Genomic DNA, 26,015 nt, shown 5'->3' with positions numbered 1-26,015 from the left:
TTCCACATAATGCACTGTTTATTTCATTAATAATATTACAAAATTAGAATAGCCAGTGAAGAGTCAATGGGACAGTTACATAGATGTGAAAGTATTGAAAACTACCTATTTTTCAAGAAACTGCTCTGCATGTCCTTGTTCACATCTGGTATCACCTAATGCATAACATAGTTCAAAAATGTGCTTTTAGCTGATGGCTGTCAAAACCCATGTATCATTTCAGGAAATCTACTATCTCACTTTGACTAATAACCTATATTGGGGATGCAATTATCAATTTTATTTAAAATAAATAATTACACATTTTATGACCTATACCCATTATAAAATAATAGATGGATGAAACTAAGGCCAGCCAGCCTTCTTTAGCTTTTTGATATTGCCTGACAACAGATTCCTTGATCTTCTTTAGCAGTGGTGGCTGGTGACTTCAAATCAAAGGGGGCCTGCAGGAGACAGTTGAATGGATGGGGGCCAACAAAAAGGGGTATAGCCAACTAGAAAGGGGTGGAGATATGCTCAAAACCACAAAAATGGGACTTTAATTAAATATGCTGCTTTGGGCACCAAACCATCATTATGAGAGTCCAATCAACACAAAATGAAGTGTAGAAGAAAAAAAATATTTCAGTGCATTAGCTACATGATAGCTTACTTAATACCTAGATGGAAACAAAAAGGTTGTGAGACATGAAAAAATAAATTACTTTTTAAATGCATTATTGGAATGCCAGTTAAAATCAAGTATAAAAAAACAAGCAGCACTCAACTCAAACACTTCTCCTTGCACTGCAGTTCTAATTATAATTTATATCAGCTTTATAAAAGTACCAAGTAACATGCTGAAAGTAGCAATCTCTGTGATACTCCCACTTGTAAAAATGTTTCTTATCCAAAAAAGACCTGCTGCCTGACAACAACTATCTACTTGTTTCATGGGGAAAACATGATGAAAGCAAAAATGAACAGCAAACAAGAAACAAGCTCAAGATAAATTGCTTAAAGGATTACTGCACAGGTTATGGACCACACATAACAGATTGACATTCTGTTTAGTTTATGGGTAAAGCCTGCAAGCATGACTGCAAGTCGCCAACAAATGTAATGAGCTTCTGAAAATACTGTAATCATGTCCGTTATTACAAATACAGTCATATGAATTTCAATACCTAAGGCTTATATGTTATCTAGTTATGTAAATATTCTCGGCATGGTAACAAAAAAAAGGCTTTCAGTGTTGGTAATTCTTTAACAGTAAGCTTATTAAAGCTTACTTGCATCAGACAAGCTTACCTGATGGTCATTAAAGCATTGCTACTTAAACACAGAGCAACAGGCACTGCAACAACATGCATTTTCTGAGTAATAATAATAAGCATAAATCAACAGTATAAAAACATGACAGAAAAACAGAACATTCTGGAAAATCAAGGACAGATGAAAAGCCACTGTAGTACTTGTGCCTACCTTGGATGGGAGGATACTCTACACACTTATACTGCATAACTGCTCCTTGCCTTGCTTGGACACATCCAGAATCACTACATGGGTGAGTGGGGTGCTAAAAGTATGTCACAATTTGAAATGTCTCTGGCTGACAGTGATGGCCCTGACACATAACAAAGCCTTAAATAGAAGAGGGACAAAGGCCCAAGAATAAGGACTATTTTTAAATATTGCTGTTATAAACTTAGAAAGATAATAGAACAGTAGGTCTTGCATTAGTATGAATTTTCTGAAGGGTATAAAATCTGAAACTCAAATGTCTGTTATTATTTTCTAACTTCAGTCTTTAATAATTTGCCACTAATGTGCCAGAAAACCACAATTTTATGAAAAACGAACCAAAGATGTGATGCAAAAATATAAAATAGCCACACAATACAGCTGGTAATCTGTCAAAGAAGGGACAATTTTTAATATTAGTACTAAGTTGAGCAGCTGACAAAATAAGAGAATCTGCATGCATTTCTGAAATAAAAGCATTCTATAACTCTGATCATTATAATTATTTGTTAATTGTAAACCCTCAATGTTTTCTTCCAAAATTGCCATTTTGCAGAGGGATTATTAAGGGGGAGAGCAACATTTTCAGCCAAAATTGGGGACAGTTGAGAGGTTTGGATATACCTAATTATATAAAGCAGTTTTATTGCATGTACCTCTCAACCTCTTAAGGCAGGAAATCTGGACAAGGCCAGATATATTGGAGGAACATACAAACAGTACTAAAAATTGCTCTTGTATAAACTTAGACAGTTGATAAAATAACAAGTCTTGCTTTAGCATGCATTTTTCTGAAGGGTATGAAGTCTGAAACTCAATGTCTGTCATTATTTAGTGACTTCATTCCTAAATGATTTGCCAGAAAACCACAAATTTTATGAGGAACAAACCAAAAATAAGAAGCAAAAATCTATTCATTCTATGAAAATCTGGACATTTGAGAGGTGTAGTTCAGCCGAGGCTGTCTTTGAGTTTGCCTCCCTTCCCCCTCACAAAATCATGGTCGAATGGGGCCTCCCCCTGCAGAAATATCAATGTCCCATTACTTGGCTATTTCACCCCATTTACCATAAACACTGTAATGTGCATACTGCTTTACTTCTATGATGATTTGGATTTCATTTTAAATGTTTTACAGCACAAACACTAATAGACATCTGCTAAACAAAGCAATGCAGTCTCACAATGAAAATAGACTTAGCATTAAAACTCTGCCCTTGAAACTCACATTCATTGAAACAGCATTGAAACCCACATTCAAAGAAAATACATCTGACAAGTGGCAGATAAAGATTAACTTTGGGCTGTTTTCAAATCATAGGCCCCTTGCACACGAAACATGCATGTGTTCTTTGATATACTTTCCTGATTGTATTAAATTATATTGTATAATACAGTACAGTTGTTAGAGGGCATTTTAAATTTATTGTTTTGAACATTTTCCAGTAAACAATGAATTAAATGCATGCACCAATAATGACAAAACTGCCCAGTTCAGAACATTTCCATCATAGAAGTCTACTCAAACATCTGCAATCCACCAGTATCAGTAAATAAGCACAATCTCTGCAGAAGTAAAAGTCATCTAAATAATTCCACATTAAAGAGATCTGTAACCAATGAAGAGGTTGCTGCTAGAAAACAACTTTATATTTCATTGTTTCATCTACAAATAAAGTGCCTGTTGCCCTTGAGGAATAAATTGCCTATGTTACATTACAAAAATGATAAGCTAGTAATATTGCAATAGGGACTGGATGGCAAACTGATAACAGGTTCATAGTTACTAGGTATCTCTGCCAAAGAGGACATTCTCAGGACTGCAGCACCCACCCCCTTTAAAAGTACAACACAGTACAGTATCAGCAATGTATCTACATACTGTGGGAGTAGAACCCACAAGATTCTGCATCAAAATCAAGTACATTACCTGTTGTGCTATTAACAAGGCAAGCAGAGTTAGCATAAGCAGCACTAAATTTCTCTTTCCCTGAATCTCTCAGCTCCTTGTAAAACCCATTCGACACCCAACTGTATCTCTCAACTTTGCAGCACAAGAAATCTGGAAAAAGCCAAAATTTATTGGGGGGGACAAAAGCCCAAAAACCAGGGACACATTTTAAACATTGCTTGTATAATCTTGGAAAGTTGCTAAAATAAAATGCTGTGCTACCACCATGCATTTCACTGCCAAGGCTTGATCCCAGGATCCTGTGCACTACAATCAGAGCAACATGCCACTAGGCCAAATCAGCTGTTTCTTGAAAGACAGGAAGACTGAAATTTAAATGGATATCATTTAGTGAATTTAGTTTTGACCATAGCTCTCAACCTCTTAACACAAACACCTGAACAAAGCCAATAATGGGGGAATACAGCCTCCATACATATTCAGTGAATTCAATTCTCACCATAGCTCTCAACCGTTTAACACAAAAAACCTGGACAAAGCCAATAATACGGGAATACAGCCCCAAAAATAGGGACAACTTTCAAATATTGATCTTATAAACTTAGAAAATTGCTAGAATAAAAGGTTTGTGTTACCATGTACTTTCTGAAGAATATGAAGTCTAAAATTCAAATGTCTATCATTATTTAGTGAATTCAAAATCCAGAAAACCACAGATTTTACGAGGAACATAACAGAACAAAAGTATGAAACAAAAATCTGACTATTTTTCACAAGTTATGGTGGGTAGGGAATTCAGGCTCTTGCTATCTGAATCCAAGGTACAGGGTTTGAGCCTGAGATAGTCTCTCTAGCCACCAGGTTTGAGCCTGAGTTATTCTCTCTGGCCACCAGGTATATTTAACTGGGGTGTTTTACACACACACACACACACACACACACACACACACACACACACACACACACACACACACACACACACACATACATATATACATATACTGAGTTTGGAGTCCATCCATTCCAGCTGCATTGAAATGCATAAGTCCCAAGTCCCAGCTGTGCAAAAGTCAGTTCTGCTTCTCAAAGCATGCAAAAAGCTTAGTTGATTTATGTTGCAGTCCCACGAGAGCTATCCAGCCTGCAGACATTGAAGTCCGATGCCCTTCCAGTCTATGGAGTTGTAACCGCATAGACTTCTGGGGCATCTGTAGTCTGATGTCTTCTTTCCTAGTCCGGATTCCTGCACTCATGTGTGGAGTTTGGGAATGCCGAGCATGGAGTTCCGGGATGCTAATTTTTGTTAAGTGTGTTTTTCTTTTCTCTTTTACAGCTGGTGGGGCTGCAGCCCTACAGTCCAATAGCATGAGCCGCCACTGCTAACTCCTCTCCCAATAACCCATCATTAGAAATCACAATACAATTCATAAACTCCACCAATAAAACAGACTAGGAACCACGAAAAAAAACAATGAACCACTTCCAAAACAGAGAATTCTTTACTGGTTAAGCACTTTCATTCATAAGAACTTCATCAGAACCATATTAAAGTTAAAAACACACCCATTTATACCACTTGATGAAAATCACATTACAATTTCACCAATACATTTTGAATAAAACAACTGAATACATTAACCCATTACATACCATAAAATTTCAGTTTCAAAAGAGAATTGATAGAACAAAAATCATTCAAACCAGGGTGGTTACAAGCATTTAAAATCAACTGCCATTTTAATTAATTCATTTCCAAATGCTCTTCTATAAACCACCCCTGTCCATCCATTTTGATTTGTTCTAAAATCGTAAAATTAAAGGTATGTTGTGTATGTCGTTCAACATGTCTATACAAAGCATTTGTACTTCTTTGATTTCTTATGTCCAAAATGTGCTCATACACCTGTCTTTTAAAATGTCTGTTACTTTTACCTACATAAAATTCTATGCATAAATTACACTGAGCTAAATAAACTATGCCAACAGTGTTGCAAGTGAACTGACATTTAATATAATAAGTATGGCCATTGATAGTAAATTAATCACTAGAGTTAACATATTGACAAACATAACAATGACCTCATTTCCTAGCACCAACTGTACCACTGGCCACCTCAACATTTCTCTTTCCTAAAATATTTTTATGGACTTTCCCTTTTTGTGTATCATGACTGGATTAGCACCTAATTTCTCAATAAACTCAGTGTCAGTGAAAACAATGTCCCAGTTTTTGATTAACATTTCATATATATAATAACTATCCACAGTGAATGTTGTAATGAAACTATTTTTATAATTATGTATGGTACTACCTTCTTGCTAAAAAATATATGTATTAATGTTTTCTGTAGATGGTCCCAATATGGTCCATTAATCCTTTTGTTTACCACCTCGTTTAAAATGTCATCCCAAAAAGTTTGGACATACCCTATTTTTAAAAACTTATCCACAACATTTTTATATTCTGTATGAAACCCATCCAAATTAGACACCATCCTAGCCATACATACCAACTGGCCTTTAATTACTGCTTTCTTCTGGTGTCTTAGATACCAACTAGAGTAGTGTAAGTATGGGTAGGAAAAGGATGGTTTACAAAAATTATGGAATAAAAATATTTGTTTAATGTATCCTTCCCAATCTCCACATCTAAAAAGGAAATTCTGTCTGTACCATAATTGAAAGAAAATTTTAAAAAGTCAACTGCATTGTTAATATACCCCAAAAATTATTTCAACTTTTCAACAGACGTCGTCCAAAAATCTGATATAAAGTGACCAATACTCTGCATACTGACTGGAAAAAAATGTAATAATTTTCCCATTTCATCATGACATAACTGGCAAAACTAGGGGCACATGCAGCAACCATTGCTACCCCAGTTACCTGCCTGTAAGTTTGTCCCTCAAAATAAATGAAATTGTTTTTTAACACTCTTTCCATCAGTGTAACACAGGCGTTAATAGTGGTATTACTTAAATTTGTACTGAACAATTGTTGCTCAAACCACAGTATACCTGTGTCCTGAGGAATAACAGAAAACAAGTCATGCACATCAGTTGTCACAAATATCTCTGTTGCAGCATATGGCATATCATTAATCAATTGTAAAAAATGCCATGAATCTTTGCAAACATGTGGATATTTCGTCAAGCCACTTTTTACATGTTCATCAATCCGCTGGGCTATAAAGTAAGTTTTACTCCTAGAACCATCAACTATAGGCCTGAAAGGTAGATTATCAAGGTCTTTATGAATTTTGGGTACACCAAATACACTGGCCAAACCTGGTTTGTCATTAAACATGAAGTCATAATCTTTTTTCATAGTCTCACCCTACATCAACATATCATCCAGTAAGAAATCAATATTACGAAAAGCCACATTAATTTCATTTCTAGAAACCTCACAGCATTTATCACTAGTTAATAAGGAATTCATATTATTGATGTAATCAACCAAATCCATAATGACAACCTCACCCCCTTTATCAGGTTTCATAACCCTTATACTACAATCATGAATAAATTCATTTAAAAGTATCCGTTCCTCTGTAGAAACATTGTGATATTTAGTCATGCATTTCCTATCTAGGATATGCCTTATTTCACTCTCACATAATTTCTCAAAGGTCTGTACAGAGGAATTTAAAGGTGGATTAAATGTACTAGCACAATGTAACCTATCATTACTAAACACATTATTCACAGTAGTATTAGGAAATAATATTTTAAAATTCATTTTGTGGGTTTATAGTTTTAAATCACACAAGTCTGAAAAATGCTGGCCCATTTGGCTGGCACAAATGTCATTCCCTTCAATAAAATATTAGCATGACTGGTATTTAAATATTTATTAGAATAGTTGTATAATTTGTAATCACTGGTATCATTCAGAATAATAGTTAATATGAAAAATGGTGTAAGTGGAGTTACTCCAGTTGTTTGACCAACACACACTTCCCCAGAACCATTAAATGCATAAAAAGTGTTTACAGCAATGTCCGGTTCAATATTTTGCAAGTTCAACTCACCAACTATTTCAGGTGACATTTGTTGCTCCACTTCAGTCTCATATGAAAGGTAAATGGACTAACTTCCACTACTTCACCGGAGGTGAATACTCTGGAATCAACAGTTGAATATGAAAGAACATTTAAAACTTGTGTCTGCCTGTTTTGTTCAAATTCGGCTCCACAGCTATCTCCTGTAGTAGTTGTTGCTGCTCCTCTTCGGTTGTGCACCCTGTTGGACATATGCATTCCGTGAATCATGTTGCTGCCATGAAGGCTGACGATTCTGCTGGTTCTGTAACTGCTCTGACCTTCCATCTCTAAAGGGGCAGCCACATTTGAAACAATGGAGGCATTTGTGTTGATGTCATGATCGTTTCCTGTTGACTGATTGGTCCTTGTGTTTTGAGGACTTGATGGCAAAGGGTACACCCTGTTATTTGCATATGCATCGGAATCCCTCTGCAATATTTTGATTTTCCATCCAAATTCTTAGAACAATAAGTATCAACAGCAGAGATGATGCTGTTGAACTTAGATGTATACTGTTCGAATAGCAAATCACCACAGATATTTCTGTTTGAGCAAATTTAACTCATGGTCCAGATACTCTAACTGCATATTATTGTATTTTACAATGAGACGCATTAAATCACAGCCAGTTTTATCAAATAGGGCATGTAATTCCTTCATAAAGTCATCATTACCATTAATGCCATTAGGGTAATGCCATATATGCAACCCCGTGACAACCTGTCCCCTCTCAATATTTTTAAGTAGATAGGTGTTATCCAACTGTAGCCTCTTGCAATCGTGTAACATATGTTCAAATTTCTTTCACTGCTCTGCCAAAAACATATGCGGACCAGAGAAATTAACTGTACGGAAATGGTTTAATTCATTATTGAAATTAAAATTATTCACCTTCCAGTTGTACTGTTCACACACAGCACCTTGTACAGTGTTACTAGATGCATATTTGTTGGACATAGAAATGTTCCTATTCGATAACTGAATAAGGGGCAAACCCAGTGAGTCTGCTGAGGCATTAATGTTCAAATTCTCACCAGCTAGAGAAAGGGCATGTAGATCAAGTTGTTGGCTGACTTCAAGCAGCAAAGTTGATAAATCCTTCTTTGGTGTAGGCTGTACAGAAAACCCTTCATCAGGATTAGGTTTGTTGATGGTATTAGAAGACATTATAAACTCCACCAATAAAACAGACTAGGAATCATGAAAAAAAATGAACTATTTCCTAAACAGAGAATTCTTTAATGCTTAAGAGATTTCATTCATAAGAACTTCATCAGAACTATATTAAAGTTAAAAACACACCCATTTATACCCCTTGATGAAAATCACATGTTAAAATTTCACCAATACATTTTGAATAAAACAACTGAATACACTAACCCATTACATATCATAAAACTTCAGTTTCAAAAGAGAATTGATAGAGCAAAAATCATTCAAACCAGGGTGGTTACAAGCATTTAAAATCAACTGCCATTTTAATTAATTAATTTCCAAATGCTCTTCTATAAACCACCCCTGTCCATCTATTTTGATTTGTTCTAAAATCATAAAATTAAAGGTATGTCATGTATGTTGTTCAACATGTCTATACAAAGCTCTCTTTTACAGCTGGGGGGGGCGCTGCAGTCCTGCAGTCCAATAGCACTAGTCACCACTGCTATCTCCTCTCCCAATAACCCATCATTAGAAATTACAATACAATTCAATTTTTATTTCATAGATAGTATAGCATCTCTAACCAAGGATTCCTCCACATCTAATCCTGACCCTGCCCAGTAGAAAATCACCACATCCACTTTCAACTTCAAACCTGTGCCCATGCTCTATGTAAAACTGCTCTTAAACTCAAACCATACTCTACTTCAACTGATAACTTTCCAAGTGAATGCCTTAAAATAGCAGCCATTAGGTGTGTGGAGTCTGCATGTCCTCCCCGCGGTTGGGTGAGCGTTCGAAAGACATGCATAAATTGGCATGCCTTCATTGAAGGTTGAACATCGAGCTGGCACCTCGGCGTTCATGAAAATCTACTGCCAATCATTAGCAGACCGGAGTTCCGCTGTGACGACCCCTAACTGGGAAAAGCCAAAAGACAAACAACAACAACAACAACAAGCATTGCTTACCCTGTCTCAATCCTTATAAATAGATCAGTCCAGGAATCCCATGTTCCCTCTGTCTGGAAAAAGTCACACATTATTCCTCTGCATAAAGGAGGAAATTCAACAGACATTACTAACTTTAGACCTATAGTAATTTTATCCCCTCTCTCCAAAATACTGGAATAATGTATTCAAAAACAATTGCTGAATTATCTCTTGCAGGAAGAATTCCTATCTTCCACACAACATGGCTTCCATTCTCCCCTTAGTACTAATACTGCACTTCTAACCTATATAGCTACCATCAATAAAGGTAGAGATAACGGCAAACTAACCTTCTTATTTTTTGACTTGTCTAAAGCCTTCAACACAATTTGTCACAGCAAACATCTAATTCAAATGTTCTCATTCAGTCTCTGTCAGACCGTCCTTGCTTGGTTCAAAAGCTACCTGATCGGTATCAATCAGTAAAATGCCACCCCACCCTCTCCACATACCTCCTAGACACCACCAGTGTACCACAGGGTGCTACCCCTGATTTCCTCCTCTTTAACATTCTCACCAACACCATCCACACATCTGCACAAGCTTCCCTAATACAGTACACAGATGATTCCACACTTATTTGCACATCTGACAACATGGTGCACCTCCATAAAATTACTCAAGAAGCTTTAACAACAACTGAAACTTGGCTTTATAACTCAACTCATGCTTAACCCTAAAAAAATGCTTTTCCCCCAAATCCCTCTCCCATGAAAAAAACAAAATTTGAAGTCCTCTCTCTTGATAATGGAACCAGTGAAGTCATAGCAAATTATTAGGGATGATAGTGGATGATAATCTGAAATTAAACCTGCATATACAAAAATGCATAACAACTCATTAAAAACTAGGGATGCTTTATAGAACCAAAATCTTTTTCACCAACACAACTAAAACTACACTTGTCACTACCTATCTCCTTCACACACTCCTTTATGGTGCTCCCATCCTTACAAACCTCCAGGCATCACAAAAATCAAAACTCGGACAATGCTATAACAAAGTTGCTAAATTTGCAGCATACACCCCTTTCAGAACCCAATACTGTATAGCATTAAAAAGCCTAAAATGGTTAGAACTACCCCATCAACTAATATATACACAGCTTCCTACTACCTATAAAATTATCCAGAATCCATCTGCTTGTCCAGCACTAAATAACATTCTGCATAACTATATTTCTTGCCAATCATTAGGATCCAGTAACCAAAAACTCCTGTCTGTCCACAAACCTATCAAATCTGCTTGTCATTTTCTGTACTTTTACCATGTTTCTCAGGCCTGCAACTCCTTATTTCCATCTGTCAGGTCGGTATCCTCCCTCCCATCCTTCAAAACCATTCTGAAAGACTTCCTAGCCAAAAACTATCTCTGTTCTTGCTCAACACCAGGATACATTATCTCCCTAAATGTGAATAAATACTTATATCTTACAACTCCTTACTCTCCCTTCTTCCCTCACTTTCTTACGTCTATCAATTTCTCTCTAAATATATCCTAAGCCTGCTTTTATCTCACTTCATATGGTAATTCCTGTTTGTATTATACTGACTTATCTTTTATTTCTCTATAAACTGGCTAAAATTGCTCTAACTATTAAATCATTGCCACATAACTTGTATTTGTTCTTATCCAGTGTTTTCATATTATGCCTAATTTGGTATAATTATTTAAAATATGTCTGTTCTTTGTAATGTTTTAAAGACTGTATACTTATTGTTGTTAAAATGTTTTGTAATACTTTGGAGCTTTTCTCCCTGGACCTCTGATGAAAATGGGCTCCTACCCAGTAGTACCGTACTGGTAATCAATGTCAGTCAATCAATAAATAAATAAATAAATAAACATCAGTTGATTTATAGCTTCCTTTAATAAAAACTGTTTTGTTAGACATTACCATAGCCAATCAGATGAATTGTCCCTTAACCAATCCTCTCTTCAGTTTATAGAGATGGAAGCTATGCTAATGCAAATAGCTGTTATTAAATGTTTCTTTCCTTAAAATAGTAGAAAAAAACACCCATCACTCATAAATTCTTGTATCCAAAAAACTCATAACATCATTATTGACTGCATAGATAAACATTAGAAATTGGGTAGTATGCTGTAAATAATTTATAAACTCGGCCAATACTTTTTGTGACCCAGTCCACAGTATAAGAATATCATCCAGAAATATAACATTGGCACAATTTATAAAAATCAGAATTAAAAATATATTGTAATTCCCAAGAGTACATAATGAAATTAGCAAATACAGGGACACAGGCTTCACCCATAGCCACCCCTTGTATCTGCTTATATGTTTCCCCTTTGAAAAATATGTCATTATTTAGACTTATGTCCATACAATCTATAATACTGTTTATCTCCCTATTATCTAAAAATTAAAAGTTAATAATATTTCATGAAATAATAGTAATTCTTCTTTTTTGGGGGAATGCTTATAAGAAGGTCAACCACATCTATTGTTATAAATAAAATATTCTCAGCATACAACTCTTGCTTGAGCCATCGCAAAAACATCTTATAAATAATTCAGCAGGTGTTTAACTATAGAAAAATGGCTTAAATAATCTATCTACAAATATAGCCAGAGGGTGAGGCTTCAATTCATTTTATCCTGAGGATAAATTTTGTTAGCCAGCATCCAGTCCAACAAACTAGAGGAGGTACTATGTACTGCATTATACTTATTTTCTAATTGACAGACTGCATCTGCAGTTAAAATTTCAGTAACTCCTTGCCCAAACAGATATGGAATGTCAGTGTTTTCTGTGTACCTCAGTAGGAGAGGATGGCTTGCTGGATCTTTACTATGTCTTGCTGACTAGCATATATTTTTGAAAGCTACAATCAAGTAACATGACAGTACTAGTAGAAACAACGATGAGAAAGCTGAGTTGTTTCCTTAGGGGAATGACACCAGGAACAGAGAGGTCAGCACAGCATGTAAGTAATATGTTCAGTCTTGATGTCCATGCAGTGTTAAGGATATACAGTAATTCAAAAGGTATAAAGAAAGGCTACTGATTTCAATATCAAGTCCAAGTTTATGTGAATACTTATAACTAAGTGCTAGTACATACAATGGCTAAATAAACTAAAACACACAACAATATAAAAGTAAATTAAGTGAGAAAAAAATGAGCAAATACAGTGCTACATATCAAATGAGACAGTTAAACATTTAATGGGACTAAAATACAAGTTTTAATAAATTTATTTTCAGGGAGCTTTTAAAAGAACTGAGGACTGAGATCCCTAAAGGTCACTTAGCAATCATCACCATCATCATCAACAACTCACTTTTTCTTATGTTTACATGGCATTGGGGTACCATATCAACTGTCAGCACCTATCTTGATTTAAAGACCACTCTCGTACCTTCTTCAACAGTTATGCTTGACAGTCACAGGTCTTCTCTCATGCAATCCAGCCATCTCTTGGCTGGATGTCCTCATCTCTTTTTGTCTTCTTGCTGTCTGTCCCAAATTTGCTTTACCAAATCATCTTCTGCTTTCTTGCACATGTAACTGAATCAATGTAATCTGTTTTCTTTGACCTTTTCTGCAATTGGGGTGACTTTGGCTTCTCTACTGATGTGCATATTATTTCATCTGTCACATGCTCTGGGTCTTATTTCCCATCTGAGGCACTTCATCTCCATCACCTCAAGCTTCCTCAGCTGCTCTGCCTTCACTGCCCAGGTTTCTATGCCATAAACAGCCACTTGTTACTCTACTGTTTTGTACACCTTACTTTTCAACTCTTTTGGTATTCTTCTGTTGTGCACTTCTCAGATACTCTGTGCCCTTTGGCTGCAGCACTTCTGATTTGAGCTTCAACCACCTCATCCAGAGTTTCATTCTCATGAATTACACTATTTCCCAGATACTTGATGCTGTTAACCTGTTCCACTATATTTCCTTTTATCTCAGTTTTCAGCATTTTAGCCTAGTTGCAGGTATGACCACTGTATTGTCTGTGCTCAGTTTTATCCTATGTATCTGTAGTTTTACATTCCAGGCCTTGCCATTTGCTGAAGGCCTGCTCAGAGTCTGCTTGTAATGAAACATCATCTGCATACAGCAGATTTGTTGATCAGACTCCAGGTACATATAATATAATATAAATATCACACTCCAGGTAAATGCCATTAAATATATGCATATAGTCTTTTTGTATCTCTCATTTTCCTTTACAAATGCGGTGAAAATAATTACAAGTATATGTTTTGGACAGAAGTATTATGTAAAGGGTGTAGTCTCTGTCTGGTGATTTTATGTGCATTTGGAATTAAGAGTAGTGAGTCAGAGGTTGGTGAAATGCCAGAATCCCCAATATGGTGGAGGTAAAAACAGTACTTCCATCATTTCCCAACTAGCAAACTCACCCTCACTGACAGGAAGTCCCCAAAGACTATTGTATCACTGCTTGGATGAGGCAGAGGCCATGGGTAGCTGCACTGATACATGCTCCATGAGAACAGATGATATGCAGTTATGACAAGATGATGGTCCATTTTGGTCCAAGCAGTTACCTTCTATTCTATGAGTACATAAGTCACGCCACTAGATATGACCTTTTGTAGTTTGTCTAAAATCTCAAACAAGGTGTGACTTTCATCAACCAACTGTGAAATGTGCACTTCAACTGATGACATAACTCATCAACAAAGTCCTTGAGCCACTGAGACTGGTGGCACAACATTTCCACCTCTACTTGTAATGGCTGACAGTCTGCTCCACTATGAACTTTGTTTCTTAAGTCACTGCAAACACTATCTACAGACAGATACCGCAACACTGTTGATACTGAATATTTTGCTGGTGATCCAAAGGAGGCAAATACACAGACAATAACTGTGCAGTTATCCAGCTGAAAATAAAACAGTGCCAGAAATGAGCTATATCTGCAGGAATGATGCCAAGCATGTACAGATGGAAACCTGTAAGTGGAAGAAGCACAACTGTGTGTGGTACATATCAGCAAATGTTGTGCTGATATACACATGGATGTAGTCAGGCATACATCATGTATACCACATCATACATAAAAAAATAATGTATTTATTTTTTCAGTGAAATGGTTATAGAACTTAAATAAAAATAGGACATTTATTATGGTAAATAGCTTTTTCAGAATGCATGGTTGGCTGTTTTTTAGTATTGAAAAGGGAGACTGTCTAGAAATATGCACTGTATGGGGCTAGGGCTTTCCATTCTAAAGGCATGTTCCTGGCTATGTCCATGGATCTACATAGACAGGTGCATATATGTGATGATTCAACCATGCTTTCATCTGTGAATAACACCAAAGAAGCAACAATCACTATGGCATATTTCTAATCATTCAGAGGCACTTGATGCATATCAAAGGGACATGAGATGCCACTCAGGACACATTGCACACATATACGTATTGAGTATTTTGTCTGTATGTGCAGTGCATTTGAGAAACAAACTGGTCACAGTTAATGAACAACAGAGACACATACTTCATGGGTATGATTGATGTCAAAGCAAAATGTGTACCCAGGGTAATGATCAAATATGTACCAACGTATGTCATGTCAGTGTTCCAAGATTAAAGACATGAATGTGACAGCAATGCATGTGTGCACTTTTAAAAACTGGAAGCAAAAGGAGTCAGCAGCACAAATAAATTCTTAAGACTGTTTATTGTTAGCGCTTTCGGCTCGGACTATTCCAAGCCTTCTTCAGACAAAACAGTTAAACACTGACGGCTAGAGTTTAAATACTAACATCCATTGACGTATTAATTAATTAACTGATAAAATACTATTAATCTAAAAGTGTGCCTTAAAGCACCAAGACATCCTTTATATACAAATCTATGTTATAAAACCATAGTATGATGAAAAACCATAGTGGCATACTAAAAATATACCTTATATGGTATATTAAAAATGTGCAAGATAAAATAACAACCTAAAATACCGGTACCCATATTAAGAGTCCTCATAATAATAACATACAAGAGATCTTGAATATAAATAAATGTTATACAACTTTGTAAATATTAAAAGTAGTTATGTGCAATAAGTTAATACAAATATATTAATACCAATATAAATACAAATATAAGCCCATTGTAAGGGTTACATTAAATTATAAAACTATTAACCTCTATCTTCTTAATGCCAACAGTTTTAATACACATTTTATAGAGAAACCCTCATTTAACCCTGGGAAGGCTTGAGCATTTGTGGTAATTTGCCACTTTAATTCATCCAGTTCCAATAACAGCTGCCAGGGGCCTCCCCTAATATCTAGTGTTCTTTGCTGTAAAATTAAGAATTTAAAACAGTGAGATGGATTATTGTTAATGTGCTTGGCTAAGGCGTTATTAGGGTCTTTTTTATGGATTACATTACAGTGCTCATATATTCATTGTTTAAATTTGCGTTCTGTTTTGCCTATATAGAAGGCATCGCATGTTTGACATAGAGCTGCATATGTAACTGCCTTAGTATTACAATTGAATTTGTGGTTGAGATGGTATTCATTGCCATTGATATTACAAACATTAGTGACTAGAATGTGTTTGCATTGTTGGCAAAAACCACATTTAAACATACCTTTAACTTTAGAATGTGTGTAACATATGTTGTTTTTCTTTTCTAAAATCTCTTTAAGGTTCGACCCACGTTTGTAGCTTATTTTTGGTCTACTCCCTAATACTTTAAGGAGCATTTCATTACTGCTAATTATGGCCCAGTTTTTATACAAGATGTTCTTTATGAGATCAGAATCACTAGAATATATGTGCAAAAAACACGTCTGATATGACACATTAGATCGTGTGTTAGCATTATTAGAATCATTTAATGTGACTTCTAAGCTTGAACAGTTGCCAACTACTGTATGGATTGGATTCAGTTCATTCCTTTTATATGTGTTCAATAATGGGATGAAATGACCAAGAGCTCTTTTTTGTGTGACTTCAGACTTTATCTTCGTAATGATATGGTTAGGATAACCTCTGTTCAAAAAATTTTTTTCCAATAGGCTGCATTCTTGTTCAAAGTCTGTGTCATCTGATACCATTCTCGCTGCTCTCACCATCTGGCCTTTAATTACGGCTCGTTTTTGATGGTGAGGATGGCAGCTGGTGTAATGCAAAAAACTATTGGAATAAGTTGGTTTCCTATAGATTTTGCTTTTATAACAATAATTTTGCTTATCTTTCTCCAATAGGATATCTAAGTAATTGATGGAATCAGTACCAGTGCTATAAGTGAATTCCAAGAAAGATGTAGTCTTAGATATGTTCTCAATAAATAATGGAATGTCACTATAATCACCTGTCCATATACAAAACATGTCATCTTGGTACCTAGTGTACCAATAGACATTGTCTTGGAAAAATGGATCTTGGAAAAGATATAAGTGCTCCCAATATGCCATCACTGCTTTGGCAAAAGAGCCTCCACATGGGGAGCCCATTGCTACACCTGACTTCTGTAGGTAAAAGTTGTTATTGAAAGTCATGTAGTTGTTAGTGAGAATCATGTCTAACAAAGAAGTCGTTAAATAAATGGTGTTATGTTCAGCTTTCTTACTCAAAAGGAATTCAGAAACCCACTCAACTCCTAAGCTTTGGGGGATGACAGTATATAGGTCTTTAACGTCTATTGTTAGAAATAGACAATTTGGTTTAAATTCTAACTTGTGTATGTTATATAAAAAAGACCATGAATCTCGACAAATTTGTGCTTCAGTTTCGAGAAATGGTTTTAAAATACTGTCAATATATTTGGCACACCCATATGTAATTGAACCTCGACCATCGACAATAATTCTGAATGGGGGTTCTTCCAATGATTTATGTATCTTTGGGGTGCCAAATATTGCTGGAATTTTTGGAGCTAACATCAAAAAGTAGTGATACAAGTCAATATCAATTGATGTTTCTAAGAATAAATCTTCAATTGTTTGTTTAATTCTATTGTAGGCCCCATGCACTTCATTGATAGAAACCTTACAATAAGACGATGTGCTGAGGTGGGCCTCTATTGTATCAATGTATTGTTCTTGATCCATAAACACCAGCCCCCCTCCCTTATCGGGTTTCATAATTCTTACATTACAGTTCCTTAATAGAGTTATGAAATCTCGGTCATTTTCACTTAAGTTATTATTATTACATGATTTCCTATTAGAACATTGGTTAATGGCTCTGAAATCAAACTCACAGATTCTTTCAAAGGTTGTGAGATCAGAATGCAATATTGGATTAAATGTACTTACTATCCTGATGGGATTAATAACATTAGAATTGTTACCCATCAACAGGTTTAGATTAAGCTTTCGGACAAACAGTTTCAAGTCTATTATAGTGTCCGCTAAATTCATACGCTTTGAGGGTACAAATGTAAGTCCTTTTGAGAGAAAATCAACCATATCATCTTCGACCGATAGGCTAGTATAATTAAATATTTTAAAATCGCCTTCAGAAGAAGTGAAAATTTTTACTTTTTCACAATCCCCAGGCCCATTGTTGATTATCTCCTGCGGTTCTTCTTGGGGTTCTTCGTTGTTGTCCAGTTCTTGTTCTTCCTCCCATTGTTGGATCTGGGATTGGAACTGGACTGAAAACCCTGATCCGCCTTTTCATTACCCCTTCCAATGTCATTGCTGTTATTGTTACGGTTAATAAGCCTTTCGCTACGGCGAACAGGCTCTTGGAGTAAATTCTCTTCATTGACTAAGGAAGTATTACTGTCAGGTTTGTTGTTTGAAAGTCCTGTACTAGCCCCTGAGCCATTTGTGGTGGTATTAGAACGACTATTGGGTGGGTCTGGGTATGCTTGACGTTTAGAATACGCTTCAATATCTCTTGCAAGCTTTTTCTTTTTATTATGCAGGAGTTTGTCCATAGTTGTATCTATACTGCTGTATATACGGCAGTATTCGAACTTATATCTATTGAAGTCACCATGATTTTTAATGACTTGGTCTAGCATATCCAGTTCTTCTTTGAAAGTGCAAATGTCTGCATTGTAATATGCAATTAAAGCTTTTAAAAATTCATTGGCTTGCCGATCAAAGAGTTCTAGTAATTCATAATGAAAAGGAGACCCAGCAGTAAGCCCTGATGGGTATCGCCACTGACGTAGGCCCTTAGGGATAACATTCTTAGTGATACATTCCTGTAAGTAGGAAACCTCGAGCTGAAGTTTCCTACACTTAAACATCTTGACATCAAACTCATTTATTAAGCTTAATAAATTGTTGTTTACTTGCACATTGCTTTGCCCGCTAGACAAAGCGTTATTGTTAAAAGATTCTTCAAAAAAATTGTCTTTACTAAAAAATGCTGCCACTGATGGTGTATTAGAAATTATCTCATTATTTGCAAGACCAGTCACACTATTACGAGAAATGTTTGCATTATTAACTAATGCTGCATTACCTTGCCCGGGTTGGATAATGTCGGCCGTTCCTGTGGCAGAGGGTGGAGCAGAAATAAGCCTCGAAGCATAGCTAGATAGCGGAGCTGAAACACCAGGATTAGTCGCTCCATTAGTTAATGGGAGTCCGCCGGATTTGTTGCCGCCTTGCTGTGTAGTCGACACCAACCCTTGTTTAACTCCACTAATAGTGTTATCCACTTTCTGTGAGAGCGCTTCTACTCTTCCTAGAAGCACTTGAACAAGTGCCGTCAGATTGCCAATAGCGTCTTCCTGTTGAGAACCGTTTCTATTACCGGAACCAGATGCAGGATCGACTTCAAGGCTGTTGCTCTCGTCAAATAACGGCTGCGAACCCACTCCGTTTCCAGTAGCCATTACACCAAAACAAACACGAGCGAAGACTGAAAACTTTTAAAAACTGGAAGCAAAAGGAGTCAGCAGCACAAATAAATTCTTAAGGCTGTTTATTGTTAGCGCTTTCGGCTCGGACTATTCCAAGCCTTCTTCAGACAACAGTTGTATAACATTTATTTATATTCAAGATCTCTTGTATGTTATTATTATGAGGACTCTTAATATGGGTACCGGTATTTTAGGTTGTTATTTTATCTTGCACATTTTTAGTATACCATATAAGGTATATTTTTAGTATGCCACTATGGTTTTTCATCATACTATGGTTTTATAACATAGATTTGTATATAAAAGATGTCTTGGTGCTTTAAGGCACACTTTTAGATTAATAGTATTTTATCAATTAATTAATTAATACGTCAATGGATGTTAGTATTTAAACTCTAGCCGTCAGTGTTTAACTGTTTTGTCTGAAGAAGGCTTGGAATAGTCCGAGCCGAAAGCGCTAACAATAAACAGTCTTAAGAATTTATTTGTGCTGCTGACTCCTTTTGCTTCCAGTTTTTAAAAGTTTTCAGTCTTCGCTCGTGAATGCATGTGTGCACGTTACATGTTCAGCCTCTTCTCATGACTTATATGATATTGTGACATTCATAAGTGGCAATCTGGCATAAATACCAAACACAAGGGCTGTGTAGTGGGTGTTAGTTGGATGGTGTATAGTAGCATATGCATAAAGGTTGCAAAAACAACAACTGGGCAAAGCAGGAATGATAATGTCAAAAGTAGGCCAGAGATCACCACAGACTGTAAAGTTAAAGCACATATCAAATGTGAAAGTAAAATTATATGTAGCACATACGTGCATAAGTGCACATCAGTCTGTACAACACAGCTCACAGAGACTGCAACTGAATATGACTGCAACATATATGTATTTAGCTTAAGCTTGCAGATGTAAACTAGGAAAATCATGTCTATAGTGTCAATGGCTCAACAGATAGCCCACTTGCCTTGGTGCTAGAGGATCAGAAGCCTGTGGGTTCTATTCCCACCCCAGATAATTGAATAAATGTTCTATTTATTGACACTGCAATACAGCATTAGGGGTTTCTGCAGTCCTTTGTGTGTCATTCTTTAGGTGAGATGTTAAACCAAGGCCTCATCAGCCTAAGCTGATGATAGCTCAGGGGTTGTAAAACATTCAGCAGCACTTATTGAAAAGAATAGGGGAATTTCTCTGGTGTCCTGGTCAAATTTACTTCTAGGCAGCATAAATACCTCCTTGGGTCTCTCCTGTAAAGGAGCCACTAGTCTAATGGGACTAACTCAGTTAAAAATGGATAGAAAGATAGATAGATAGATAGATAGATAGATAGATAGATAGATAGATAGATAGATAGATAGATAGATAGATAGATGGATAGATAGATTGATAGATAATGGTGGCATCACACTACAGTGGTGCAGCCATTGCACCTCAGAAGCTTTAAATTCACAGCAGGTAAATGCAAACAAAACTAAAATGAAACAGCACCAGTGATGCACAGCTAGTATGACATGTAACATAGGTGTACCCAGAGTGTACACAAGGCCAAAGAATAATGGACTGATGGTGCATATAGTCCACCAGTAGAGTGATATGCCCAAGATGCGCAAAGTATGCAGCTAAGATCATGAGCCATTGGATGGATGGCAAGCACAGTTTATCAGCTGTACACTTTGTACCTAAGGTGTGCAAAGTATGCAACCAAGACAACAGACCAAATGACACAGATTGGTGTACAAACTTTGCAGAGGTATGCTATGCACCCAAAGTGTACACAATATGGATGCAGGACTGGAGAGTGAAGGTGAGAGGTCTACAAAGGTGAGCACTGGAAATTACTGTAAAAGAGATATGCACAATACAGGACAAATGCAGGACTACAGACCAAAATGAGGAGACTAAGAGAGAATGCTAGTGGAACAGAGTACAAGAAAGGTGCACACCATATGCACACAGTATACACCCAGGACCATGATCCAAACAAAATGGTGGACGATACATGGAAGTTGGCAGAAATGCATCATAGAAAAGAGGCATACACATGTCATACCCTGCACTCATACATTATGTCCTCAGTGATGCTGTACAGCTACAGAATTAGCTCACTTTGTAATACAGAGGGATAAAGCCCTGATTGTGACCTAGATGACCCAGGTTTACTTAGCAACTGACACACTGGAGGGTGGGAATGGTTGACTGATACTGACTCATCATTCTAAGGAAAGAATGGCAATTTTTTCTTTATATTGTCACTACTTAGTAGACGATTTCAGGGCATATAGGGATCAAGGGTGCACTTACTCACAAAGTAGTGCAGTGACGCTCTTTAGGTACCACTCAGGCTACATACATAAATGTGTGTCATCCTGTGCCTGCCATTTCAGGAAGAAGACACAAAGTGCCAATAGGGAAGGGGAAAGTATTCACCCTTACTGGCTATCTGATGGTAGCTTTTCCACCTCAACGTTCTTCCCTAGTATCTGAAAGCTGCAACAGAGAAAAAACTTGGGGGGGGGGCTCAATGGTTACCAGACAAAGGGAGCAAAACTTACAGAATAGCATTGGAGGGTACATGCATGGCATAATGCTCAGCATTGTGTGGTACATGCATGGCTTAATGTTCTGCCACCTATGTGCTCACTGGGCAGTCTGTTCAAATGGCAGTCATGCTTTGTATGATGTATGCATTATATAATGCTCTAAAACATGCATTCACATTGTATAGTCTGTAGAGTGTATGCATGCATAACAGAATTCTCAGCATTATAGAGTGCATGCATGGCATGATGCTATAACACATGGGAGTATGATGTAGTCTACGCAAATGACATGTAGTCTGCAAAATTGCAAAAAAAAAAAAAAAAAACTAGTGGTCCTAAATCTTCATTGATAATCTCAGTCACAATAATTTCCAAAAATCATGAAACTCAGGTAGTGCTCCAAAGCAACAATCCTTTATTCTTCACAGACAAGTGATCCTCAGTAACAAAAAATCAGAAATATTTTAACAATGTTATAACATATCAGCTTTTGTATATTTAAAAGTAGGTGTGGAAAATGTAAGTATTGTTTACTTTTAAACCAGCCTATTCATAGCAAACAATATAAACAGGGCCGTAAAAGTGCATTTTAGAACAAGTACCCACTCCCACACATTACTACTGATTAGATCAAACTAAAGCCTTGTTAAGGAAAACACATCCTATCTATTTGCAAGAAAAGCATAAAATACACATAAAAAGACTTTTAACTAAAATCTTTCGGCTACCTAATGCAATAAAGGTAGTCTGTAACAATGATTAAAATCAAGTAAAAACACATAGCTATCTAACCATAAACATAATCTAACTTGAGCTCTATAATATAAAAATGCATCTGTCTAATAATATCATCTAGTAAATATCCATCCATGTATATAAGTGTGCATAAAAATTAAGCAATTAATAACTCAGAAAAAAATGTCAGTGCTTTGCAGAAAAAACAAACAAAAAATGTCATGACAGTTTTCATGTTTACAGCCCCAAAACATGTTTATACAAAGAAAACTGGCAGAAATACAATACAAAAATATAGAAAACAGTGGACGAAGTAAACTAGTAATGTATAAAAGTGTGCAGGTGTGTGCATGAGTGTGGATGAATGTCTACCAGTATGATAAATGGGAGAATTATATTAATATTACGTGGTAATAGCGGCATGAAAAAAAATGTGATTTTTGAATTTACCATTTAAATCTCTGGTGTGATGCAATGGGTCCACTACAGAATCGAAGCTCATAATAATCCTGAGCCCAAAAGCCCAAAATCCTGAAACCCAAAATCCTGAAAACACAAATAATGCTAATATGTCAATATAAAGACACTAACATCTACCAACTGACCCTAAGGTCCATCACTATCGCACACTCACAATATTTGTCCCAATTGCATACATGCCTAATCTGTGCCTAACCTAACTCACTTAAACCACCCCTAACCCTAACATAAACCTAACACCACAGGGCTAACAAGATGCAATACATCTAATCAAAGCAGAATTGAGGTTAAAGTAATGAAACACATATACATTTATTCACATTCTACACATAATTTTTATTATTATTTAGTATATTTTTAGTACTAAAAATATTTCCTCAAAAAATTCCCTAAAAAACCTTTACAGATTATATGGCAGCTTATATAAATTCAACACATTCTTAATACAGCAATAATAGTTAAGTCCTGGTTTTCTGAGTGCATTTAATTTCAACTGCCAGCATAATTCTTTTTTCTCCAAAACACCATTGATGTCCCCTTCAAGCTCATCCATCTCCACACAGTCCAGAATGATAAAGTTAAAACCAGAATGTCTAGGGTGTTCTAATAAGTGTTTGGATAAGGCATCCCTCTGGCATTTATGTCTGATGTCAGAAAGATGACCTGAAATCCTCCTTTATTCTTAGTCTTAGCCACATGCAATGCATGGAAGTCATTGCACATGGCCCTATATACAACTTTTTCAGTATTGCAGTTGCCACCTGCTGAAGATTTCATCATCTTTTTAAGATAGGGGCAATCAAATGAGTTGTACTCTATCAAGTATTCACAGAAAGTGCAGTTAGGTGGTCCACAGATTTCAATGTTCATGTCATCCTGGTCTTCCTTATTTTTCTTTTCCACATAACTACATATGTGTGTACATGACATGTGTGTACAATATGTAGTCTGTACAAATGACAGTACAGATTTGTAGAGTACATGAATGACAATGTTCTAATACCTGTGTACGCACTGGGTAATCTTTAGAGCTTTTCCTCTTCCACACTCCTGCTGTACAACATTGTAGGATATGTGCATGACATAATGCAATACTACCTAACTGCACACTGTGCAATTTGTCCAAATGATCTTGCAGAATGGCAGGGTATGTATATCACATAATACTCAACACATATGTGGACAATGTGTGGTCTGTGCAAATCATAGTCCTGCCTTCTATGATGTGTGCATTGTGTAATATTTTATCACCTATGTTCACACAGTATAGGCTATACAAATGACAGTACAGCATTCCTGAATGCATGCATAACATAATTCTCAAATGCTAGGGCAAGAATGGTGAGGTAGAGTGCATTTCGGACATAATGCTGTAGCACCTATGTGAGTACAGTATAGTCTGTGCAAATGACACATAGGCAATAAAATGACAGTACAACATTATAGGGTGTGTGCATGGCATAATGCTCTGACACATATATGCATATTATGTAGTCTGCAGAAATGACAGTACAGAATTGTAGGGTATGTATGTGATACAATGCTCTAATACCTATGTGTGTACTCTATAGTCTGTACAGATGACACAACAGTATCGTAGGGTATGTGCATAGCATAATGATCTAACACTAATGTGCATAAGGTGTCATCTGTACAAAATGACACTACAGGTTTCAAGGGTATGTGCATGACATACTGCTGTAACTTGTGTGTGTGCACTGGGCAATTTTTATAACTTTTCTAGCTCTACACTTCTGACATACAACATTGTAGGATATGTGCGTGATACAATGCTCTACAACCTATGTGTCCACTGTGTAGTCTGTACAAATTACATCGCAGCATGGTAGGGTGTGTTCATGACATAATACTCTAACATATATGAGTACATTGTGTGGTCTGTACAGATGCTACTCACGGGCCTGAAATACTATTTTTTATTTTTTAGTGATGATGTCTTGATTTATGAACTAAGGAATGTTGGTCAGTACATTACATGTGTACTGAAGCACTTTGTACATGCCTGCATAACAACAGAGGGCATTACTGGGTTCGGCAGGTGGAGTAGCACTCCTCCATCTATTGCTGTCACTTCAGGTTCTCAGGATGATTCCAGAAGAGCTTGGACAATTTGATCTGACAAATAATATAATTTATTAGCTTTCAACCTAACCTTGTGTTCCATCCACAGTTGTCTGACTGAACAGTCCCATCCAACTTGCCTTAAGACAAATGAGTTTTTTTATTTCCTTCTGTTAAAGAACAGGGGTGACTTGATTTTATGTTGGCAACTGTTCTAGTTTGTTTTAGCATTTTTTCCAAACTGTTGCTTTGCCAGTATTGCTGTGGTTTGTTTTCCACATACCATTCATGCTGTATGATTTTACTGGTATGCATCCATTATTAAGATATTAAACAGGATACATTTTTGAAATCTCACTAACATTAATGGCACATGATCCCTGCATGAGCCAGTAATTCCTAATCAAACATCATTACTCACATCTATAAAGAAGTCTGATGGCAAACCAGTGGTGGCTTCAGGAATTGTCCTGGAACTGTTGAATCTGCTGCAGATTTTTGAAGTAGGTAAAATGCAGAAATATGTCTGATGAAGCCATCATCAGAACATTCCTTTATTGCAATTAATTTATGGGTTGTTACTAAATCTGCTAAAATGCAGAATACAGTGTATAGGTTTTAATATCATTCTGGTATGCCAGTTCTCAATAAGCCACAGCACTTAAGGTAACAGGAACAACACTATTACAGACGATTGTGCCTCCAGACATTTCTGTGGTT

Source organism: Protopterus annectens, chromosome 12.part0, assembly GCF_019279795.1.
Source record: "Protopterus annectens isolate FY-2018-M chromosome 12.part0, PAN1.0, whole genome shotgun sequence".
Taxonomy (NCBI): Eukaryota; Metazoa; Chordata; order Ceratodontiformes; family Protopteridae; genus Protopterus; species Protopterus annectens.
This window is presented reverse-complemented; position numbering follows the sequence as displayed.